This window comes from Macrotis lagotis, chromosome X (assembly GCF_037893015.1).
Source record: "Macrotis lagotis isolate mMagLag1 chromosome X, bilby.v1.9.chrom.fasta, whole genome shotgun sequence".
In the NCBI taxonomy this organism is placed as follows: Eukaryota; Metazoa; Chordata; class Mammalia; order Peramelemorphia; family Peramelidae; genus Macrotis; species Macrotis lagotis.
In genome coordinates, this window is record NC_133666.1 from 436952627 (window position 1) to 436978051 (window position 25425).

Here is a 25425-nt window from a genome sequence, read left to right on the forward strand (position 1 = left end):
TTAAAAAATATTTACAAATATTTGTGCACATTTTGCTTATTGTTTTTCAGTTGTGTTCAACCCTTTGTGACCTCTTTAGGGGTTTTCTTGGCAAAGTTACTGGACTGGTTTGCCTTTTCCTTCTCCAACTCATTTTATAGATGAGGAGCTGAGGCAAACAGGTCTGAGTAACTTGACCAGGATCTTACAGCTAATAAATGTTCAAGTCAAATCTCTTGACTCCAAGCATTTTCTCTGGCTATCTCACATGTTTGGAATACTCTCTCTCCTCTATTCCACCTACTGACTTTCCTGGTTGCCTTTAAATCTCATCTAACACCTTATCTTTTACTGGAAGTCTTTTTTAAACCCTCTTAATTCTAGTGTCTTTCATCTGTTGGTTGTTTCCTATTTATCCTGAATATAGCTTGCTTTGTATATTAATATATATATATATCTATAGTGTAAATGTATAATGTGTATCTATCTATATGTATGTAGGCATGTTTTGGATTATAAGATCCTTGAGAACAAAGACTGTCTTTTGCTCTTTTTGTATCCCCAGTGCTTGGCACAATGTCTGGAACATGAAAGTCACCTAATAAATTAATAATTAATAAAATAAAAAATTTAATAAATACTTATTTACTTATAGTAGACATGGTAACATTAAGTAAGCAGTAGATTAAGAAAAGTTCAGAGGCAATAGAACCTTAATAAAATAATATAATCTACATCTTGAAAGCTGTTCTTTTTCAGACAACACCACATGCCATCTTGTAGTTTGCATATATCATAGAGAGCATGCTTGTGAAAACCTGTCAAGTACTAGTGACAAGTTTGGAAGACTGAAATTTTCTATAAGGCTAGATTAAGACACCTGAAATAGGTTAATATCCACTCAATTCTTGAAATTCCTACAAAAAATGTATTCAAACTATAAGCTGTCTCAATTTTGATGAGTATTTGTTATCAAACTATTTTATGATTGTATTTTATTTCATTTTTTCCAAATTGAGTCCATTCATTCTTGTTCTGTCTTCAGTGAAAAAAAAACATTGCAAAAAAATTCTTTAAAAATTAGAAAAGTTTGGGGTGGCTAGGTGGTGCAGTGGATAAAGCACCCACCTTGGAGTCAGGAGTACCTGGGTTCAAATACGGTCTCAGACATTAATAATTACCTAGCCATGTGGCCTTGGGCAAGCCACTTAACCCCATTTGCCTTGCAAAAAAAAAAAAATTAGAAAAGTTTTCAAAATACCCTTGAGCTCAATTAACTAAAAGCTTTTGTTAATTTTGCTTTTTCCCCCTTCTGCTTTCTATCCTAGTTATTTTTATTATATTGCCTCATATCCTTTTCAAATTGTACACTTCTAAAATGGAAATGCAAACCAGCTATAGGATCTGCTTTTCCAATTTTTCATGCTACCCTATTACATCAGAGTGAATTATATGCTCCTTGAGGTCAGAAATTATCTTTCCATGCTTCTTTGTGCTTAGCACAGCATATATTACATAGTAAGTGCATAATGAGTGCTTGCTGATTAACTTATTGATGAATTGCTAGTTGACTATGATGTTTAATGGCTATTTTTTCCTATATCTAGGCTATCATGAATCCTCACTCTTTTCTGATTTTAATTTCCTAGAAATTCACTTTACTTTTTGTAGTTTTTTTTTCTTTTTCATCCATATAATGTTCTCCAACTGCCTCTTTTGGACTATTAATTACTGGCTTAGAGTCCAATAGGACACATTTTTTTAGGGTTTTTTTTTTTTTTGCAAGGCAAATGGGGCTTCCCCAAGGCCATACAGCTAGGTAATTATTAAGTGTCTGAGGCCGTATTTGAACCCAGGTGCTTCTGACTCCAGGGCGGTGCTCTATCCACTGAGACACCTAGCAGTCCCTGACACATTGGTTTTTAAGACATGGGATATTAAGGTTGAAAGGGACGTTTAAATAATCTACTGCCTCATTTTATCCACAAGGGTCACAGAAGTTGTCTTGTTTAAAATCACCTCGTTAGTCGGTAGTTAAGTTACAAACTAAATCTGGTTTTCCTGACTCCCATTCCACAGATTGCTCCATTATACCAGGCAGTCTCTATAGATGTCAAGGTCATTTAAAATTCCAAATCTTTCCTCTATAATTTTTTTCTTCCAGGTTCTAGTTTGGCATCTTCTATGAAGCATGCCACATGCTCACAGTATTTCAACTTTCAAATAATAGATGGGTATCATTTGGAGAGGGGAGACATTGCCACTGTGGGAGAAAAGAACATTTGGTGTTGCCACTAGGGTGCACCTGTTACTGGTAGAGAAATAAATTAAGAATGACTAGAAAAAAAGGAACATTTTACCCATAACAAAACTAAAATATGCAGTTGCAATTAGGATGGGGAAAACTCAGACTTTTCCTCAGGGTACTTACTTAAAAGTGGTGTTTTCCCCCCCTGCAACAGTTGGGAAATCAAAAACTATACCCCTTAAAGTCCTGCATCAGGATACATTACATGGGGCCAATTAGATTCCCCCCCTCTTCCAAGGTCCCTAGTTCCAGGGTCTTATCAATATAACTTCCACTTATACTTCTAATACCTAATCTTTTCATTATAATCTTTTCCATTATAACTGGGTCTGACATAGGATTGCCCTCTGCTGCCTAGCTATTGAACTGTCTTTTGAATGGAAAATCCTTCCCTTACAACCCCAATACACACATATATCCTTATTTGTTTTTTCTCTCAAAGGATTCCTAGTTATATCAGAACAGATAAGTACCAATATGGAAAGAAACTAAAAAAAAAAGAAAAAGAAAACTGGGCTAGATGAAGGATCAGGCTATTCATAAGGTAAATGAGCTTGGTAAATGAGCCTAAAACCTATTTAAGGTTAGTGAGAGCTCATTTGAATTCAATTATTGTGTTAATATCGAATTGAGGGAGCAGAGGAAAGCCCCTGACTTGAGTTCAGTGGTACATTGTTTTGGCAAGTCGCCATGTTCTACACGAAACGTAACCTTTGCCTCACCTTCTGTGACAACCCTACATCCTGTAGACTCAGATAGATGGGCTTTCTGCCTTTATTGCCATGGTAATGTCTTTATTTAGATCAATGTATTCTTTCTCAGCCAAAGGTAGAAAAAGACATTTCTGGAAACCCAATCTTTTTTTTCAAGGCCAAGGGAACAAGCAAATTCCTAAGACCCTGTCATTAGAAGTGTTCACTTTCTCTGTCTCAGAACCTTCTGTACCAGATTTTCTCTGAATGGTTTTCTCTTAACTGCCTCTAAGTTTAGCTATCTGATCACAAGGTTCTACAGAATAATAACACAATTTGTATAACCATGGTATATTATTTAAAGGAACAAATGTAATAGAGTATTAAGAAAATTGATTCCCAACTATTCTTTCATCATAAAGCTCATTGGATAGAAAAACATTTTGCCTTGCTTAAGACTGTGATACTGTGATGAAGTCAACAACTCCGTGTCTGTGGTATGTGTGGGGGTGTGTGTGTGTGTGTGTGTGTGTACTTTTCTGCTTAGGATATTTAGTGCAAGATTAGTTAGGGAAGTATAGCTTTAAAGTAATCATTGTTTTTATTCAGTTGAGTCTAACTTTCATGATCCTATTTGGGGTTTTCTTTGCAAAAGATACCTTTTTCTTCCGATTTTCCTTCTCTAGCTCATTTTGCATATGAAGAAAGTAAGGCAAACAGGGATAAGTGATTTGCCTGGGGTCTATGTGTCTGAGGCTAGATATGAACTCATGAAGATGAGTCTTCCTGACTCCAAGTCCAATGTCCACTGAGCCACCTAGCTGCCCCAAAGTAACCATAGATCAGGCCATTATCTTTCTTGGTAGCTATTTTAGAACAAGGATCAGGGTTCTATACTCCTTTCTCTTCCTTGTTCCAATCTCCAATATAATATATTGGAGTTTACAATATGAGTAGGGGTAAAGTGAAGATGCTCTTTTGATACTTGCTGCCATAGATGGTCATAGGCACTAATAACAATGAGAAATGTATCACTCCTATCTATTTTCTGGATATGATGCCTCTGAGTTTGGAAGCCTCCTCTATAACATAGAATTTCAGAATTCAGCGGGATCCCATGAGCCATTGCATTCAATCTCTATTTATACATGAATTAATTATGGTAAAATGGAAAGTAGTGGTGCTGGGGTTCAGAACTGGGTTCAAATCCTGCCTCTAAAGCTTATTTCCTGGGTGACATTGGGCAAGTCACTCCTTGGACCTCAATTTCTTATTCGTAATATGAAAGGGTAGATTAGATGATTGTTAAAACCCTTTTCATCTTTAGATCTATAATCCTATGATCTCCTTTACAATATACTAGCTAGTCAATAACTCATAGTTTGATGAACTTATCATTTATTCTTTTAGTATCTGTGGGATACTGGGAAGTTAACTTAAACTTTTTGAGCTTCATTTTCCCTATCTGGAAAAGAAGAGGGCTAGATTACAAGACTTTAGAATCTTTTCTATTTTATCTAAATTTCTGATCTTAAGAGTTTACTTGTAATTCCAAAGGAAATGATAATAAGATGGTGAACTTGATTCCTTTTTATATGATCACTATTACCTGTCTCCCATATTGAATATTGTTTGGCATAATATTATGTTACTATCTGTTATATCACCATATCTCCTGGACTCGTGCTCTAGAGCAATAAGAAAAAGATATTTTCCTTATATGTTTTGTCAGTAGTTTACAGCATGAGTAAACTGAACTAGCTATGGCACAATCATCTTGGCTGATATAGTCCCTAGAGTCATACTAATGAATCTAACATATCAGGTTGAATGTCTGTCCAAATCACTTCAGTTTTGCTTATGAGAAAACAAACTTATATTCTATCACACTTGAATATCCAAGCCCAATCAGCCTTCTTGCAAAGGTGTGTGGGTAGTTATTTCTAAGAATCTGTCCTATTAGAGATAGCAGTTCACAAAGAACTATGTTTGACCAAGATGAGAAAAAGGGAAAATGATCAATGTTGGAGAGGTTATGGGAGGATTGGAACATTGATGCATTGCTGGTAGAATTGTGAATGGACCCAACCATTCTGTAGAACAATATGGAACTACACCCAAAGAGCAATAAGAATGTTCATTCCCTTTAACCTTACAATTCTAGGCCTATATGTAGAAGAAATCATAAAAAATGGGAAAAGTCCCACATATTCCAGAATATTCATATAGCACCTCTTTTTGTAATGGTAAAGAACTGGAAATTGAGAAGATGCCCATTAGTTGGGGAATGGCTAAACAATTTATAGTACATTAATATTATGAAATATTATTGTTCTATAAGAAACCATAAAGGGTTGGACTCCAAAGAAGCATGGAATGATTTACAAGATCTAATGCTGAGCAAAGGGAGTAGAACCAAGAGAACAATGTACACATTAACAATTATGAGATGAACAACCTTGATGGAAGCAGCTCCTGTCAGCGGTTCAGAGAGCTGAACAACTGTATTAGATAGGCTATGGACAATGTTGTCCCCATCCAGAGGAAGAAAAACAAAACAAAACAAACAAACAAAAACAACAAACCCTGCAGAATCTGGTGAACTCTTTATAAAATTATCTTTTTTTAATCTCTTTCCTTTAATCTTAATTCTTTATACCAAAAATGACTCATCTGTAAACATGTATATCAAAAAATATATATGTACAATGCTAACCTGACCGCCACTAAAGGGAGGGTGGAAAGAAGTTTTGTAATTTAAAAACATCCATGCGCATATGGATGAAAATAAATAAATTTTAAAAAAGAACCAATTGACAGAATGAAGAAGCAGAATTAGGGGAGGGAATCATGGAAATCATTGGGAGGAAGAAAGAGGAGGGAAAAGAGGTTAGGATAAAATTTCCTAAAATTACTAAGAAAGGCAGTAAAAAAGAATACTAATGATATAAATAAAAGAGCATAATTTTGAATATTGAGTAAAAAGAACAAGACATAGTCTGAAATTTCATTCATGTAATATAAAAATAGTTTAATGAATTTAAAGAGGTTAATTTCTGTATTTAAGTAACTGTTCTAAGGAGTGGTTTATCATTTGCACCAGTTAGACACACAGACAGAATGCTTCTGTGTGTTTGCATTGAACACCTGCTTTCAATAAGTGCCTTCAATTGGAGACAGCCCCTCCAGTCCTAGGAGAATTAATTGGCACTCTGGGAGTTAATTGGAGCCATTGTTGGCGGGCTCCAAAATGGGAGGTAATCCTTCCTTGATAATTAGCATTGGTCAGGCTTTTTATTAGAATACTTCATCCAATTTAGTGCCCCACAACTGAAATGTGCAATGGAAAACCTGGAGAAAGTCCAGAGGCAAGCACTGAAAACAATTGGAAAATCAGCCCCTCAGGAAAAAAAAAAATGGAAGAAAATGGGTTCATTCAGTATAGAGAAGAAAGTATTTTATATAAATGACAGTAAACATAGATTTTATATAAATGGCAGTAAGCAGCTTTCTACCTCTCTTTTATTACTAAGGATGTGTCAGAAGAACTGCACATTACTAGGTTCTGTCATGTGGAATCTGTGTGACCTTGCCTAAGCTTCAGATGCTCTATCTATTGTGGGGGAAGGGAGGGAAATAACACTTCATCCAATCATTCATTTGACATGCATTGATTAAGAACCAATTGATATTTATTTAGCATGCCCTCTGAGATTTCAACATCCTGAAAGATAGGCTCTGAAACTCAAATTTCCTCACTACTCTCTGTTCCTGATTCCCTTCCTTCTGATTAGAGATAATTGAGAGTAACAGTGAACAGCTCCTCCCAGATCCTCTACTAAAGGAGGATATCCAGGGTAAGCCAACTCATTGTTTTCCACCTATTGCATTAACTGTGCTTCTATGAACTTCATTGTGTCCCATTTCCAGGTTCTGTGTGTGTGTGTGTAACCACAATTTGAGGGAAGGGTATTAATAACTGGTGAGAATGAGTAAAAACCTCATTTCAGTGGTAGTATTTAGTTGAACATTTGATGACAGCTAGGTATTCTCAGAGGTGGAGATGGAAGGATTTATTCCAAACCTCTCAGTGGTTGCTCCTCATAGAGCATGTTGGGCAGACTTGAAAGAACCATTCAAAAAAAATGTTTTTCAGAGCTCCTCTGTCTATTTCCTAGTATTCCTGGGAAATGTGAGGATCAATTTGTTGGGTTCTTTGAGATGACAAACTCCTTTATTGACCTCTGATTAGGAAAATCTGCTGACTCAGTGGGTATTTTACAAAGTAATGAAATTGTTCTGGGTCTTTCTTCTCTTCCCATTTGTTGGAGAAGTCTGGAAGGTTTGGTTCCTTCCTCCTACTCTGCAGAAACAAAAAACTGAGAGAAAACATGACAGCTAAAATACATGGAAGTTAAACCACATGGTGGAGTTTAGAGGAATCTGAGTCTGGACTTGGTCTTTTGAAGACCTCTTGTGTGGTTTTGCATTTCTTTGCTAGATCATAGTGATCATGAAATGGATATTTCTAGTGTAGATGGGTTATCTTAGGACTTCAAGAAGCAGCCTTCTTTGTGACTACTACAGCATTTCTTGTAAAGGATGATCACTGACTAAAGAGTAAGCTTAATAAGCACACTATCTGGTACAGAGTTGTCACTTTTCTATTTATTGTCTTTTAATTGACTAATTTCTTGCCTGGCTTGCAAAGGACACGGACCTCAAGGCAATTGTTTGGATAGTTAATAGTGAGGTAAAATGTGAATGCCTATTCTGCTGTCTTGCAAACTGCTTAATGTTCAGATGTTCAAGTCTCAATCATTAGGTAGAATTTTGATAGTAGTATAAGTTATTCCTTCCTGTCTAAATTTTTCTGGTCAATCTGAGCTTATGAATCTTTTGTGCTTAACATTTTTGTGAAGAAAAATATTTGGCTGTCATGTTGAGCCACATTGTGTATTAAGTACATTTCAACTTTCCCCTTTAGAGAAGACTTAGATATGAACTAAACACAAATTTTAAGTCATTTTCCACAGGACTCTGGGGTAGTCGAGTAAAGAGCCAAAGAGCTAGAGGAAAGGGACTTGAATCTTTTCTGGGAGGAAATCTCTTTTTTTTTTTCCCTGTAAGAACCATTTGGATATTTATAACATAATTTGAGGGTCATATAAAATTATCAACTTAAAAATAGCCTGCTATATTTGGTCAAATGTTTAATTAATTCACCCCTACAGAGCTCCTAAATTTATTGAATTTTGTATTCCACCTGTGGTTGCCTTTGCAGGGCCAGACCAAATGATTTCACAGGCCTTATATTGTTCTCTGACTGGATGTTCCCAGATCTTGATTTAGATGATCAGCTTTTCCCAGGGTTGAACCTCTCTCCTGAGAGGAAAGTGAAAGGGTACTTGTCTCTAGCAAATCCCCTTTTTGTTGGATAAATGAGGGAACAGAAAAGCATTGAGGCAGGAGATTGTTATATATAAGGAAAATAGCAACCAGGCCAATTTGGCTAAAACATAGAGTGTGAGATGGGGCATAATGTGTGCCATCTTCCTCAGAATTATTGGGGGTAAAGGTTTTATAAATTTTACTGAAAAATTAAAATGTTATTTATTGTTTTTATGATTATAGCAGGGAAACTGGAGGTGAGATTTGGGAAGAATTTCCTAACATGACACCAAAATTGACCAGATGCAGTGAGAGGTCTGTGCTGCTGTGGAGGCTGAGGTGGTGGATCACATGAACTCAGAAGTACTGAGGTGCACTAGAGCCAAGTTGAAGTGTGGCACCAGTATGATGAACTCCCAAGAGCGAAAAGTCATCAGGCTGCCTAAGAAGGATGCAACTGGCCCAGATGTCCAGGGCCTTCCTGTCTTTCTTGGCTCCAAAGAGCCTTCCTCATAGAATCATACTTGGGCTTGCCTTCCTTTATCAGCAACCATTCTTCTAGACATCAAACCTCCACTTCATCTATTTCAAAATGAACTCACATGGCACTATCTGATAATGTGATAATGACTCACAATGATTTAATTTGTGAAACTTCCAAAATACCATGCTTGTGTTTTAGCAAAGGCCTCAGAAATAGTTCTTTGGACAAAACCTTTGTCTCTAATAATGATAAAGAAATTTAGGGCACCAAGCATAAACCCTGAAGGATGGGGGCCAAACTTTTTGGAAATCCTCAAATCATATAGACCTTGCTCTCCCTATATGCAATATAATTGAATTGTTTTAAAAGTATTATTATTCTGTGTAAAATAAAAACTTGTTTTAAAAAGTGCTATTGTTTTTATATTATATAGTATTTCACTGCTTTATAGATTTAATGCTTTCTCTTCTGAAAGTATATTTCTTATATTACTTATTAGTCATAGACCAATGTTTATTAGTCTTTCTTCCTTCATTATAGTATTTCAAAATGAGCTTTGAAAATAAACTTCAGGTTCTTTATATACTCAATTTGAGAAAGGCAGGATTGGAGTAAATACTGATTTTTTTTAGGTTTTTGCAAGGCAAATGGGGTGGCTTGTCCAAGGCCACACAGCTAGGTAATTATTAAGTGTCTCAGACTGGATTTGAACCCAGGTACTCCCTACTCCAGGGCTGGTGCTTTATCCACTGTGCAACCTAGCTGCCCCTGATTTTTTTTCACTAGAAAAACTGAACAATCAGATTTAAAAAGGACTATGGAAAGGAACTTTATGAATGTGTGGTTTGCTGAGCATTTGTCACCATATCTACTGTCTCCTTCCCTAGGACATTTATCCTTACTGGGGAAGGAGGGAGCCTCCCTTGGCTTTATGGGTTTGGTTTCTTCTGGCTCCCCTCTTTTGGTAGGCCACAAGGCCACACAGCTAGGTAATTATTAAGTGTCCGAGACCAGATTTGAACCCAGGTACTCCCTACTACAGGGCTGGTGCTTTATCCACTGTGCCACCTAGCTGCCCCCTATAGTGACCTTTTTAATGATTCTGCCCATGTGACCAAGTTTATCATTAAAGCAATGTCCAAAGTGGGGGAGAAAATTTTTCCTACAAATCAATGACCAATTCCCTTGAATTGTGTTTAGATTTTCTTTTTTCTTTTGGAGTCCTTCTCAAAGCCCAGGATGAGAGTATGTTAAATTTCTGTTCTTATTTTGATAGTTAAATGTGTATCTTCTGAGATGCACTGGTCTGAGTTCATTTAAAAAAAATACCTGGAATGTTTGATTCAGGGCTTCCTGATTATTATGTGGTCCACCTGAAACTGTCAAGGCCTTCTTCAGCTAAAAACTTCTCTTGCTTCTATATCCTGAAGAGATTATGAAAAAGGGTAAAAGCATCACCTGTACAAAAATATTCATAGTAGCTCTGTTTGTGGTGGCAAAGAAGTGGAAATTGAGTGAATGTCCATCAATTGGGGAAATGACTTAACAAACTGTGGTATATGTATGTGATAGAACACTATTGTTCAATTAGAAACCAGGAGGGATGGGAATTCAGGGAAGCCTGGAAGGATTTGCATGAACTGATCGAGTTGAGCAGAACCAGAAGAACATTGTACACCCTAACAGCAACATGGGAGTGGTGATCAACTTTAATGGACTTGCTCATACCAATAGTGCAACAATCAGGCACAAATTTGGGATATCTGCAATGGAAAATGTCATTTGTATCCTGAGAAAGAATTATGGAGTTTGAACAAATAACAAAGACTATTACCTTTAATTTTAAAAAAAATGTTATCTTATTATGTAATTCTGCTATATTTCATACTTTATGTTTCTTCCTTAAGGATATGATTCCTCTCTCATCACATTCAACTTAGATCAATGCATACCATAGAAACAATGTTAAAGACTAATAAACTGCCTTCTCTGGGGGGTGGGGGGAGGGTAGCAAGATTAGGGGAAAAATTGTAAAATTCAAAATAAATAAAATCTTAAAAAAAAACTTCTCTTGCTTTCTGACACCTCCCCTTAGTTATTAGGCAACCACAGCACTTTACAGCTAGGAGGCATGGAGCCTGGGTGGGGGGGGCAGGGGGTAGTAGGGGAAGAGGAGAGAGGGAGGGAGGGAGAGAGGGGAGAGAGAGAGAGAGAGAGAGAGAGAGAGAGAGAGAGAGAGAGAGAGAGAGAGAGAGAGAGAGAATCAGTGTTTTAATGAGGAGTCAGTCCTGACCTGATAGAATATTATCTTTGTCATTAAGTAAGAGATTATGAAGGCTGAACCTATTTATCAGGAAGTAGCTGACTAATTGTACTGAAAAAAAACAGCTATGCTTGGATGCTACAACTCATACATACCATTAGAGCATGGAAAACCTCCACAGAATTCCATTCATCTGAAGGAAGAGAGAAATTCATCTGAGAAAGATTTGAGTTTAAAATGGAGATGTACTTTAAGCTATCCTATTTTTTCTCACTAAGTAGTGAACCTCCTCCTCATTCCTAAATAATAAAAAGTAATGCCATTGGAGCATATGGAAAGTATTTGTGTATAGGCCTTATATTTTGTGTGCCACCATAGTCAGGAAGACATCTTTATGAGCTCAAATCTGGTTTTAGACACTTACTAGCTGTGAGATTCCAAATCTCTTAACCCTGTTTGCCTCAGTTCTTCAGCTGTAAAGTGAGCCAGAGAAAGAAATGGCAAATCCCATCAATATCTTTGCCAAGAACACCTCAAAGAGTCACAGAGTTAGATATTACTGAAAATGCCTGAACAACAACTCACATTTCATCTGTCCTATATACCTCTCTGATTAGAGGACTGAGTAATAAGAATCTCCCAAATCCTTCAATTAATGATCAATGATCTCTTCATTTTTCCATCCAAGTAGTATTCTTTTGTGCTTTCCCATTATTATCTTGTATAAGGTATCTTCTGCCCCTTCCCCCTTTTTAGCATCTTTTTGTGGGTTGTTTTCCCTTCATTAAATTTTAGGCTTCTTGAAGACGGGGACTGTCTTTTTCTATATGCCTTTTAGTTCAGGCATATAGCAATTATTCAGTAAATATTTATTGGCTGACTGACTTGATTATTGGCCATGGGACTGGAAAGGATGATAGATTCAAGTGCTATGGGTGAATCAACCAATCAAGCAGAATTACTAAATCTTTGATAAGGGACAAAGATAAGTTGTGAGATTGGGAGAATAATGATGCCATGAATAGAAATAGTGAAGTCAAAACAGGAAAAAGGCTTGGGGAAAGGGGAGTAAAAATTTACTACCTGTTTAATCTCTGGCCTTTTATTGCATTTCACTTCTGGACCTCAGTTTCCTTATCTGCTAGACTGACAGTCTCTAAAGTTCCTTCTAGCTTAAAATTCTATGATGTTCAATGAGTTTGATTTTGGACATGTTGTCTTTGAGGTACTTAGAAGTATATTCATGTATGGTTAATTTAGATATCATCTAGAATCTAAGAGGAGCTACATCAGTTTTTTTTTAAACACCACACAAAGATAGAAGAATTTAATCATACTCAATAAAATAGGATCATAATCTTGACTCATCTTTGACTTTTTTTCTGTCTCTCACCATTTTTGCTCCTTCATTCAATAAAATACCCGATTCCATGAATTACATAGTGCAATTCATGGAATCAGATAATTTACTGAATTTTTTACATGCTTCTTCTATCTGTGCTCCTATAGCTATGACTGTAGTTTAGATACTTAATATCTTCCTTGTAGACCACTCTACATTGCTAATATCTACAATTGGCTAGCTTGCTCCAAGTCCTTTTCCTTTCTAATCCATTTAGTCGCCAAAATAATCATTCTAACACAAATATAGCTATACTACTTGCCTGCTAAAAGCTTTCAGTGGCTCTTTTTTTAAATTAAGGTTCTTGCAAGGCAATGTGGTTTAGTGGCTTGCTCAAGGCCACACAGCTAGGTAATTATTAAGTATCTGAGGACAGATTTGAACTCAGGTCCTCCTGACTCCAGGGGCCAGTGCTCCATCAACTGAGCTACCTAGCCTCTACTCTATTGTTTTTAGGAAAAACTCCTTGGTTTGGCATCTATGATTTTCCAAGATATGACTCCAATCTACCTTTTTAGTCTTTTTTTTTTCATTCTACTCTAATTAATGCATTATCTGCTATAGTCAAATCAAACATTTAGCTATTTCTTAAACTCAAAATTCCAACTCCCTTGTTGGCATCCATATAAACCACCCTCCATGAATGAATTCCTTCCTCATCTAATAAGAACTGTATATTCAGAATCTTAATATGCCTTCAGTATTCAGCTCAAATAAGTCCAGGTGCTCCTTTCTCTAAGGAAGAGTTCCAAATCCATTCCCCTTTCTCCCTTCTCAAATTTTCCTACATCTCTTTATTTGGATCTCTCCTTTGCCCCTTTCATTTCCTATCTTATACTGTCTTCATTTATGGAATCTTCCTATTGCTCTACTAAAACACTAATTCTTTGAGATCAGGAAATATTTTCGTCTTTGTAACAAGGCACTTAACACATGCCTTTATACATAATCCCTTGCATAGAGGTTTCCTAATATTAGCTGAATAATTAAGCAGTCTTTAAGGATAGCAGAAGTACCCCTGTAGCAAAGAATAGATTTGTTATCCTAGGAAACTCCCATGTTCATAGATCTTGTCCAACCTGGATCAGTCTTACCTTGAAAATAACAGCCTCATTCTCTTTATATTTCTTACTTTCTTTAAGTTCAAAACATCACTGGAAATACCTTTCCCCATTCATGTTCATGCCATATATACTCTCCCTTAACCCAACAAATAATTATTTCCTTAAATTCCAATGAGCTTCACCATCAGAACTTTACATAGAATGGCCACAAAGCATTTTGAATTTCACTACAGCTTCTTTCTGATTATTTTCTTTATTCTGTCACCCACCTAAATACACCACTTGTTAACCTCTCTCAGTATCATCATGGAGCCTATTTCAATGCCTTCCTCTTCTACATCCCCCCTTTCTCTTTCTCTTGCTTCTATTTGTTGAAACACTGGATTTGTAATTATAAGACTTCTTACTACGTGTGTGTCCTGGGCAAATCACTTTACCCTCTAGGCTTCGGTTTCCCTCTCTACAAAGGGATAGCATCACACAAAGGTATAATTGACCATCTAGTTGGCTTCTTCTTCAACATATTTAGTTTATTTCAATGAAAGTCTATCTCTTAAATGCATTCTGCTCTCTTTTTCCCCACCATCATGCTGGTGCCACAAAGAATTTCATCAACACTGGCATATACTCTATGATGGTTTCATTCCTCTCCATATGCAATCTCATCCTGTATGGTTCTAGTCATTCTTTTACCATAAAGTTTTCATAAAGAAAAAGAGTTTTCTCCATGGGTTTTGTGAATTTTGGAACAGTTGGATCATTCCTTGCTCTTATTCTATGACCAGTTCACTTTGCACTATGTTGTCATACATATATGTGTCTCTTATAATCAAGTTTGGGGACCAGGTTTTCACCTTACTTTTGTATCCTCTTAGCTTATCAAAGAATGTGTCATATAGTAAGGATCTAATAAATACTTATTGACTGACAGGTTATATGTATGCTCTTCTGAGTTAATTTTTTTGTTTCATAATGTGCACCCACACAGCATCATTGAAAGATGTTTTTGTTTTTGTTCAGTGATGTGACTTTATCCATGTAGCAAATTCCTCACTTGTTCCACCAAGGCAGATCTTTCTGCATCCTAAGGAGGTCCTTGGAGCACCAAAAGAAACACAAAGTTTGGATGGGTCATCTCCACAAGAATACAGAATATCTAAGCCTTTTTGACTTGAAATCCTTCTATCTCTTAGGACTACACTATCTACAAATCAAGACTAGTAAAGCTTCTAAATGAATGAACTCTTGTCACAGAGTGGGCAAACTAAAGCAGTTGAATGATTTCTTACTGCTGGTAAAACTGTTTTATGATCCAGCTCATTCTTAGTCTATGGAAATAGGCTTAAAGAATTCAGGGTCAAAAGAGATCCCAGAGGTCATTTGTTCCAACCCTCTCCCTTTGTAGAGAGGAAAACCTAGAGGGTAAAGTGATTTGCCCAGGACACACACGTAGTAAGAAGTCTTATAATTACAAATCCAGTGTTTCAACTATTATCACAGGTCTAGACAAAAATCATTCTTCCTGCCACTCCCAAGCCAAAATATCACAGTTGGTTTGATACTTTCTGTTCATCCCTCTTACCTGTCAGAGTTCTTGGTAAATGTTAAGTGCTTGTTGATTCCTTGATTGTACAATCTTCCTATAGAATGTGGTTTCAGAAGAAACTTTCAAGTTTATCTTAGTCATTTATTTTCTCTTTCCGTGCTACATTTCTTTTCCCATGGATTCAGAAAAATTTGGGGTACTTTGTAGCAGTCTATATTTGCCTATCTTCCCCGTCTCATGATCTGAGTTCTCTATCTTTTTTTCCTTGTCAAAAATCTACTTGTCGAGACATATACCACCCTAGCCAGATATGTGTGTACAAATATAATACTTCCCAGGGTGTAACATATTTACTTTTCAACTGAGGATGCAATATCTATACCAATGTGAATTTTAAACACCTAAGAGAAAAAGTCTAAAAGGACATATGTTTAGGCAAATGAGAATCTTGGAAGTCCTTGGATCCACTCCAAGGTGGCAGCCTACTCCAGACTATGAGTGGTTCTGTGTTTCCTCACTATGGATGCTACAGTATTTAAACAGTCTTGTTAAAGGTTTCAGCATGTCTGATGACCAAGCCATTTATTTATTCTCGGAGAGCATTCCAAACTAGATGTCAAAGGTTCAGCACTCACTTTCTTCCCCAGTAATGTTCTGTTTCCAGTGGCAATGGGAACACCATGTCCTTTTGAAATGGAAATGCACTAAAATTGACAGTTGAGTAACCTACTGACCTCTGAGGAGGAGGGTAAAAAGAATAAACTCTACATACATTAGCGAAAAAGAAAGTAGCAGCCAGGCACTTACATTCACAAATAACCCAGTGAAGAGCAGAAATGCTTTGGTTAAAAGCTTTTTAATACTAAGGAACTCCTGCAGACTAGAAACACTAAAACAATGATGAAGTATTTACTGTCAAAGAGTACTGACACTTCTCTCATGACATACCAGGTATTCGTTAGAGGAAGTAGTACCTTGCTAAATAGTATGTCAGTTCATAAAGCATTTTTGGTAGCCAACAGCCATAAATAAAAGAAGGATGATGGATCATTCAATTGTGGAGAAATCATATTTAAATAGATTGATATAATGAGTGACACACTAAAGAGGAGTTCACTAAAGTGGGAGCTTTCATTTTAGATTGAGTTCTACCAAATGTCATCCTAAAAAGTTAGAAACAAAATAAGGTCATATCTGGGAATATTTTTGCAAATTCTAAAATGACAAGTTAATATTTATAACAATAACAAGTCAACAAGTCTATAACTCTACTAAGAGCAGCCAACAAGATTATTTTAAGAATACTAAGATATACAATGAAGACTTAAAAAAAGACAAGCTCTAATTTATTTCCTAGGTAACATTTATTTCCTTATGTACAAGCTCCAGATGCTCTCCTTTCTTTGCAAATAGAGACAGAGACCTAGAAAAAGAGAGAGAGAGAGAGAGAGAGAGACAGACAGACAGACAGACATAGACAGAGACACGAGACAGAGACACACAGAGAGACAGAGAGAGAGAGACAAAGACAGAGATAGACACATACACATACATATGCAGAATAAGTCTATTTGAAATGATAGAACTACTAAAAATATGTGCTTTTCATTAGAACCTTAAGAGGTGATTTTAACAGTAGTTAATTTGATTTTCTCATATATTTAAAAGGCGCTTAAGTTGAGCTCTGAGGAAGTTCATCAGACAAAGTTCTTGTAGATATATGCAAATTACCATTATGTTATGGTTTATAACATCTTTGCTCCACACAGTTATAATAAATTAAACACCCTTCAATTTATGAGAATTAATCAATCATTCTGAAATTACTCAAAAGTGTAACTGAAACCATCACTAACCCAATCTAGAAATATTCATCAAGTGACCATAATTACCACAAATATTTTACCCCTTATTTACAATTGGATGTGAATATGACTGACTTTGGAAATTTACAACAGTCTACATGAAACAAAGAAATCCTCATTTAGAAGACTTGACTGAGAGAGAGCTAGAATGTTGTCCAACTTTCCAGTTCTAACCCTCTATTAGCACCTCCATTTTTGGCAATTAACATAAAAGACCTCTTATTTCATTGATGTTAGAATTCCCTCATCTCTACAAATCTCTTGTCCATAGTCAAACAAGTAGACAGTATTAGGGCTGGGATTTCTTCTTGATCCCAAATCCAATATTCTAGTCACTATATAAAACTACCTCTCAATTCTGTGATTAACTTCATGACATTATAAAATGTTAGCTGTAAAAGTACTTAGAGATTATACAACTCTACCATGGATAGCAAAATTAAGGACCAGTAAATTGTGTGGTTTGGCAATAATTACATGTGGTACAAATCTAGGTATTTCTTCTGAAAAAATGATCAATTTGAATGGAAAGGATAGTATAAAAGTCTAGAATAAGAAAAATTTACTGATTATAAACCATATGAGTTTTATACAAGCCAGATATGAAGAAAAAATAGAATTAACATAGAAATTAATGATAGAATAACTTTTATTTTTAGAACTTCTACTAATACCTGTCAGATGAATGCAAGGTAGCAGTCTAAGGAAATATTTGTATCTATAATTTGCTTGTTCAGATCTTGACTATCATAGGAAAGTAATTAAGGATTTTTGTTTAAAGCTTTTTTTTTTAATGTTAAGACCCTTAGAACAAAGAATTAAAGTCTTTTCCATAAAAAAACACAGCATAAGCTAAATCTCAAAAAATGACAATGTTAACTCAAAACGTATATCCTTAAATTTTATTTTTATTATAAATAAAATACTAGATCTTCAAAATGGTATCCTGCTTGATATACATTTGACAATACATTGTTCCTAAAAGAGTATTTATTGCTTAGATGAATGATATTCAAATGAAATCATGATTCAGTTTCAAGTCAGCCTCAAATCTCACTCATAAATTTTGTGACCTTGGACTTGTTTCATCTTTAGGACTCAATTTCCTCATTTGCATAAGGATTTGGGCTAGATAATCTCTGGTTTGAAAATCTATGAGTCCATAAAATTGTCAGTGAGACAAATACTGCTGTGATCTAGAACAATGTTTTCATCTTGGTTTTATTCTTTTTTTCCCCTCCTTTTAAGATTTTTTTTATTTTGAATTTACAATTCCCCCCCCCCCCAATCTCCCTTCCCCCTCCCACAACAGAAGGCAGTCTGTTAGTCTTCACAATGTTTTCCATGGTATACATTGATCTAAGTTGAATGTGATGAGAGAAATCATATCCTTAAGGAAGAAAAATAAAGTATAAGAGATAGTAGAATTTCATTCCTCCCCCTAAATTAAAGGTAATAGTCTTTGGTCTCTGTTCAAATTCCATGATTCTTTTCTTAGATACAGATAGTATTTTCCATCACAGATACCCCAGCATTGTCCTTGATTGTTGCACTGATGGGATGATCGAGTCCATCAATGTGCGAGTCCATCAATGTTGGTCATCACCCCTATGTTGCTCTTTGGGTGTACAATGTTTTTCCAGTTCTGTTTATCTCATTCAGCATCAGTTCATGCAAATCCTTCCAGGCTTCTCTGAATTTCCATCCCTCCTGGTTTCTAATAGAGCAATAGTGTTCCATCACATACATATACCACAGTTTGTTAAGCCATTCCCCAATTGAAGGACATTTACTTAACATCTAATTCTTTGCTACCATAAACAGGGCCGCTATGAATATTTTTGTATAAGTGATGGTTTTTACCTTTTTTCATAATCTCTTTAGGGTAAAGACCCAGTAGTGGTATTGTTGGATCAAAGGATATGCACATTTTTGTTGCCCTTTGGGCATAATTCCAAATTTCTATCCAGAAAGGTTGGATGAGTTCACAGCTCTACCAACAATGTATTAGTGTCCCAGATTTCCCACATCCCTTCCAACATTGATCAATTGATCATTGTCCTTTCTGTTCATATTGGCCAGCCTGAGAGGTGTGAGGTGGTACCTCAGAGATGCTTTAATTTTCATTTCTCTCATAAGTAACGATTTAGAGCAATTTTTCATATGACTATGGATCGCTTAGATTTCCTCATCCATTTTGGTTTTATTCTACTAAAAATTACCTTGTCTCATTCATCTTCAATATATTTAACCATAATTCCCCCCAGACCTGTGATTTAATCAGTATAGGGAATTTTCTGTGAGGAAATTCCTTCTGTTAATTTAGATCAGCAACTCTTCTGAAAATAAAAACAAGACAAAGCAAAAGCTTAGGAAAATTGCCTGGGGCAATGAGATGTTAAATGATTTGCTCAGTATTAAATAACCAGTATGTGAATCAGGATCTGAATTCAGTTTGCACTGACTTTACACTAGCTCTCTTTATGGCACTCTTAATTATAATTATGCTTGTATGTATTTGTGTATATATATATATATATATATATATATATCCATATGATGGTTAGTAGGTTAGTCCAACATATTATGATATTATGAAATTTGTCTAATAGTAAATGGAAAACCTAAATTTGTCTAAAAGTAATTAGAAAGAGAAGAAAGTACATTTTGTCACAGGCATTACAACCAGTGGTATCTTGGTAAATACTTAATAGGCAGCTCTCTAAGTAGTACAATTCACTTTTTTTTTTTTTAGGTTTTTGCAAGGCAAATGGAGTTAAGTTGCTTGCCTAAGGCCACACAGCTAGGTAGTTATCATTAAGTATCTGAGGCAGAATTTGAACTGGGGTACTCATGACTCCAGGGCAGGTGCTCTATCCATGGCTCCACCTAGCTGACCCTACAATTCACTTTTAATGTTAATCTGCACCATTAACATTTTTTCAATTACCTTTGTAAATCTATATGGAATCAAGAAAATAATAAAGAAAGTAAGTATAAGCCTTCACCCTAAAAATTTAACAGTTTTTTCCAGTCAGTATAAATTCTCTAGCATGCTCTAGGTTGCAACATGGATTCAGATGAATTCTAACCAGGCAACAGTACCTTTCAGAAATTCAGGGATCCAGGACAATCCTAACAGACCTGTTATAGAAAATACTATCCACATCCAGAGGAAAACAAACAAACAAACAAAAAACTATGGAATCTGAATTCAGAGAAAAGTTTCCACTGTTCACTTTTTGAAACTTCTTTTATATTGTTTCTTTCTCTCTCATGTTTTCCCCTCTTAGTTTTACTTCTTCTTTTACAACATTGTTGAAGGAGAAGTATTAGAGAAAGTTTGTCTAGCCTTTCCTGTAAAATTAAGGAATTATTATCTGTGTTTGGCATTTTCTGTAGGCCTCAGACTCCCTCCCCATTGTTCAGTTTTAATTCTCTTCTTAAAAGTAAATTCACAAGATTAAGAAGTAACCTCAGGCTCTTCTTCCTACCCCTCCTCCACCTGACTCCTAGTCTTTCCAGGTATATGTCTGAGTTCCTTCCCAAGACGCCTCCTTGCACAGGAGATGGGCTAGGCTCCCTATAAAGGATTGGCCAATCCACTTCTCCATTCTAGTTCTAGGATGATCTAAGCCCAGTCACCATTTTAAGGCTGTTTCCCTTTTTTCCTCCTTTCTTAACTGTCTTTGCTGTTCTCCTCAGCTCAGCTTGTAGTTATCTCTTCTTTGCTTAAACTTACTACCTTGTTAAAGAACCTAACCTGTGAGCTTTTTGTACTAACCTGTGAATTAATATTTAAGCCTTTTCTTACCTTTCTGAATTAGAAAGCCTGGCGATTTCATTACCTGAAAAAATGCACATTAATCCTTAAGCCCCCCAGCTCTAATTTCCCAGCTTCAATATGACTAATAAGGAAATATGTTAAGCATATGGTACATATCTCATTGTTCACTGCCATAGGGAGGGGAAAGGGAAGGAAGGGTGGCAGAAAAATGTGAAATTCAAAAACTTGCAAAAGGATGAAAATTGAAAACTATCTTTGCATATAATTTGAAAAAAAATAAAAACTTTGTTTAAAAAAAGAGATGAATTCCAGAAACAACAGCAATAAAGAGAATTAGGACAAAAATTGATTAAACACCTAATATTTCTATGGCAGTTTACAAATTTCAAAATGTTTTTATAAACATGATCTCCTTTGATTATCAGGAAAATCCTGTGAAATAGCCAAGGTATATACGGTTATTTCCATTTTTTGCAAATGAAAAAAAATGAGATTTAGAAAAGTTAAGTGACTTGTCCACAACTGCATTTCTAATAAGTAGCAAATTCACCAAAATCCACAGTCTATCACCTTGCTTTTTTTAAAAAAAATGAAAAGGAAGTACTAGAAAGCACTAGTCTTAAACCTTGAGCCTTTTCACAAGATTGAGAATATTAAGTAGATGAAATCTAGTGCCCAGCTTAAATTCTCTCACACAAGCACTCACCTAAAACTCTATGAAGGCACAGCAGGAACTTTCCAAAACCATATATTTTCTGTTCTCTGCAAAGGCAGCTGACTATGGAACTTAAAGGTTTCCAAGCACTTGATCCAGGGACTGGTAAATCCTAATTATCTGCAATGGAGAAAAATACACTTCTAATTAGCTAGCCAACCCCACACTGCCTTGTTTACTTAAAGAAATAAAAGTAAAATTCAGCAGATCTAGATCACATGAAACTTATAGTTCTGCACATTTGTACAGTATGTACAATGCAAAAATTACTTATCCCTACTGGGACATGTATTACTATGCCTCAAAAAACACAATGGCTTGCATTTACACAGTACTTTTTTGATTTACAAAGTGCTTTCCTCAGATGCTATGAGCTAAGTAGTGAAAGTACAGTTTTCTTCACTATACAGTGATGAAGGAACTGAGGCACAATGGAATGAATTTACTTTCCCAAAGTCTCAAGATTAGTAAATGTCAGATGGAAGAATCAAACTAAATATCTTCATATAGAGCAGTGCTTTCCCTACTCCATCATTTTGCCTCTCTACTTTGCTGTTTTGGTTGTTATTGTTGAGTTCTTTTAGTCATGTTGATTCTTTATGACTCAATTTGGGGTTTTCTTGGCAAAGATACTGGAGTGGTTTGCCATTTCCTTCTCCAGATCCTTTTACAGATGAGGAAACTGAGGCTAACAAAATTAAGTGACTTACCCAGGGTCATACAACTAGAAAGTATCTAAGGTCTTCCTGACTCACTGTGCACTATGTATAGAATCTAACAATGCTAGAGTTGAAATGTGTCTTTGCAACTATCTAGCTCAAGAAATAGTTTATAAAGAAGTAAGGGAACAAAGATTGAAAGAGATGAAGTGAATTGCTGAAGATCAAGAAATGATGGACTCACTATTTCAAAGTCAACTATTATGACTCAGTTTGGTATTCTTAGCATTTAAAAACAAGTAAAATGTAGAAATATTTCATTATTCTTCTAATTTCCTATAATAGATTAATTATAAAGCATGTTTAAGTTTCATGCATGCTAAATATGCAGAAAAAACTAGAATCTAAGCAGAAATTGATGGTAGATAAAATTCTATTTTAATTTTAGAACTTCTATTGATATATTTCAGGTCAAAACAAATTACCAGCCTAAGCCAGTGCTGATATGTATTTATCGTTTATTAGAAAATATCTTGACTACCACGGGAAGGCAATTAAATATTTTGGTTTAAAGTTTTTTTTTTTTCCTTTAAGGCTTTTAGGATATAGAATAAATAACTGCTGATTTTCTTTCCTTACTACAAGATAAATGAGATTATGATTGAAGGCCATCACAAAGAATTTTAAATTGTGAGTAGATCACCAGTCAAGATAAATAATAGAGTACAACAAATAATATCAATGCTGGCATTAGAGGGAATCAATATGAAAGATGTCTTCAAATAGTTTTAAAGATAACTTAAGTTTTAGAGGTAGTCATCCTTTTGAGATTGAGACTATACCTCCTGGGGAGAAAGCAGAGTCAAAACAGGATTGAATATTTTAAACAATTATTCTTGATAACATGGTACTAAATTTATTTTTTTGTTTGCTAGCTGAGAGAATACACAAACTATCTGCGAACTCTAAATCTGGGCATTAGGGGAGAAAACTGCAGTTGTCTCACTGGATGAGGTCTCTCTGAGAGAAGTCAAAATATGCAATGCAGGCAATCATCAATAGCTTTGATCATTCTAATCCATGGAATTTATAAGTTTATGTAAACTGGAAGTTTACACATACACTCATTCTGCTACATGGTAATTAGATATAAATGACAAAATATTTCATGAATTATGGGAGTTAATATTACTTTCACATAGCAAAATGATTCACAAAAAATTTATCTCATTGTAATTTCATAGTATGTCAGAATTTGTAAATGTTTTAATGGCAATAGTTTTCCAAGTGCTAAGCAGTCTGATTAGGTGAAAAAGGGATCTGAAGTTTAAAATTGAAAACATTAGTTGGAATCCTAACACTGTTAATTAATACTTCTATGCCCTTGGGCAAGATACTTTAGTTTTCTAGCTTCTATAAAATAATGGAATTGGTCTAGATGGCCTTTAAGGTCTCATCCATCTCTAAGTGATGATTATAACACTCTAATTATCATCAACATCACACTAATAATTATCGACATTAAAAGACAAAGGTCTGGGAAGCTTAATTCTAGGAGCTTTAGACACCTTGTGCTTGATCTCTCTAGGGACTGATGTTCTCATTACTATATCCATAAGAGTCCATCATAAAGTCAGTCCTATTCTTGGTCCCCCTTCATACCTCTCCCTATCCCCATTGACCTTACATAAGGGCTTAGTGTTTTAAGGACTAGCAAATTGGAGGGAGTAAAGTTTCTGAGTCATCCTAGGAATGGATTGGGGGAGGGGGCAAAAGGAGACCTAAGGAGGATTGGGGAAGAGGAGAGAAATGAGGAAGAGAAAAGAAGGAAATGATTCTGGCACTCAACTCTCCCTTTTGACATAGCCAATAAATCACCATAAAACATCTGAGACAAGTTCACCTTCAAAATCAGTTTTATGTTTTGAAGGATTACCCCTCACTCCTAAAATATAGTGCTGACTCTTAAAATATAGTGTCTCCCCCATTTGCTCCCAGTTTCTTGATGATCCTTTAAGTAGAGATAGTTCAACATTCCAAAATTCAGGATAAAGAGCAAAACTTGGGGGGGGGGGGATTATCATGTTGGTATAAAAAATTATTTTTAGTAAATTAAATAAAAGTTTTAAAAGGCCATTCTTGTTTTGATCAGGGGATTTAAAGGTCATGGTAACATAGAGTGTCTGAATAGGTGATGGAAAAGGGACACTAAAAGGGAGAAATGATTAGAAACAGTGATATCAGAGGTTTCATAATATTACCCATGCCTCAGTTTACTTGCATCTAAGCTGAGATAGGGAAAAAACAATTATATCATTTATAATGGAATTATACATAATATATTATAAGAATATATTATTAATATATTATAGATTAATACATGATTTATATTAATTATAATATATTATCATTAATGATATAATATATATAACATATATTATAATTATATTATCTATATATAATATAATAATATACGTTATTTATAATGCTACTCCTTGACCTGGTCTTTCCCTGTGGCATTCATTCAACCATGCATTCAACCAAGATTGTATTAGGACTAAGATTGATGTGTGTGTGTGTGTGTGTGTGTGTGTGTGTGTGTGTGTGTAACATTGCTTACACAGTTCCTTCTCTACAACTCCCCACCCTGCCTTAATTCTAATGAGGTTGCATTGGTTTCCATCTATCTCATATGACTGAATTGAAATGAAATCTAATTTGGTAGTAATGTCACCCTAACCTCTATCTTCTACAATAGATAGTGATAGTATTAGTAGTAGTAATAATAACAATAATCATAATAAAAATAAAATAATACTGATGATGATGGTGATGATGATGATGTTGATACTTCATTCTCAAAGAAGACTATGACATCAGTGTGGTGATATCATGACAAGCATATGAATTGAATTTGAGTGAGAGGGTGCAAAGTCACCAGCCTCATTTTCTCTTCTGGAGTCATCTGGGTCTGGCTATGAATCAGAACAACTGGAGATGGCCCTGGGTGTGAGGCCATTAGGGTTAAGCGACTTTTCCAAGTAGCTTTTTGAGCTACTAGGTGTCAAGTGTCTGTGGTCGCACTTGAACTCAGGTCGTCCTGATTCCAGCTGCCATAGATAGATAGATACATACATATATCCATACAAACATAGATAAATATACACAAATTCATAGAAATGAATGTTCTTTGTTCTTAATTCTCCAAAAACTGAGGATGGCAGCTTCCCAAACTGACCATGAATTTCCTCTGATAGCCTTTCTCTACCC

At 35.5% G+C, this 25425-nt stretch overlaps 1 protein-coding gene across 16 annotated transcripts in view; it reads right to left on the bottom strand.

Annotated features, from left to right (window-relative positions):
* The window catches only part of DTNA (dystrobrevin alpha), a 499301-nt gene that overhangs the window by 241356 nt on the left and 232520 nt on the right, over nucleotides 1–25425 (bottom strand). For 4 of the 16 annotated variants that reach the window (XM_074205350.1, XM_074205352.1, XM_074205349.1 and 1 more), the window contains one exon: nucleotides 21488–21616. The exons of the other annotated variants lie outside the window; for them this stretch is intronic. The gene's annotated coding sequence lies outside the window, so the exon portion shown is untranslated. The remainder of the gene's footprint in view (nucleotides 1–21487; nucleotides 21617–25425) is intronic. 16 annotated transcript variants of the gene reach the window in all.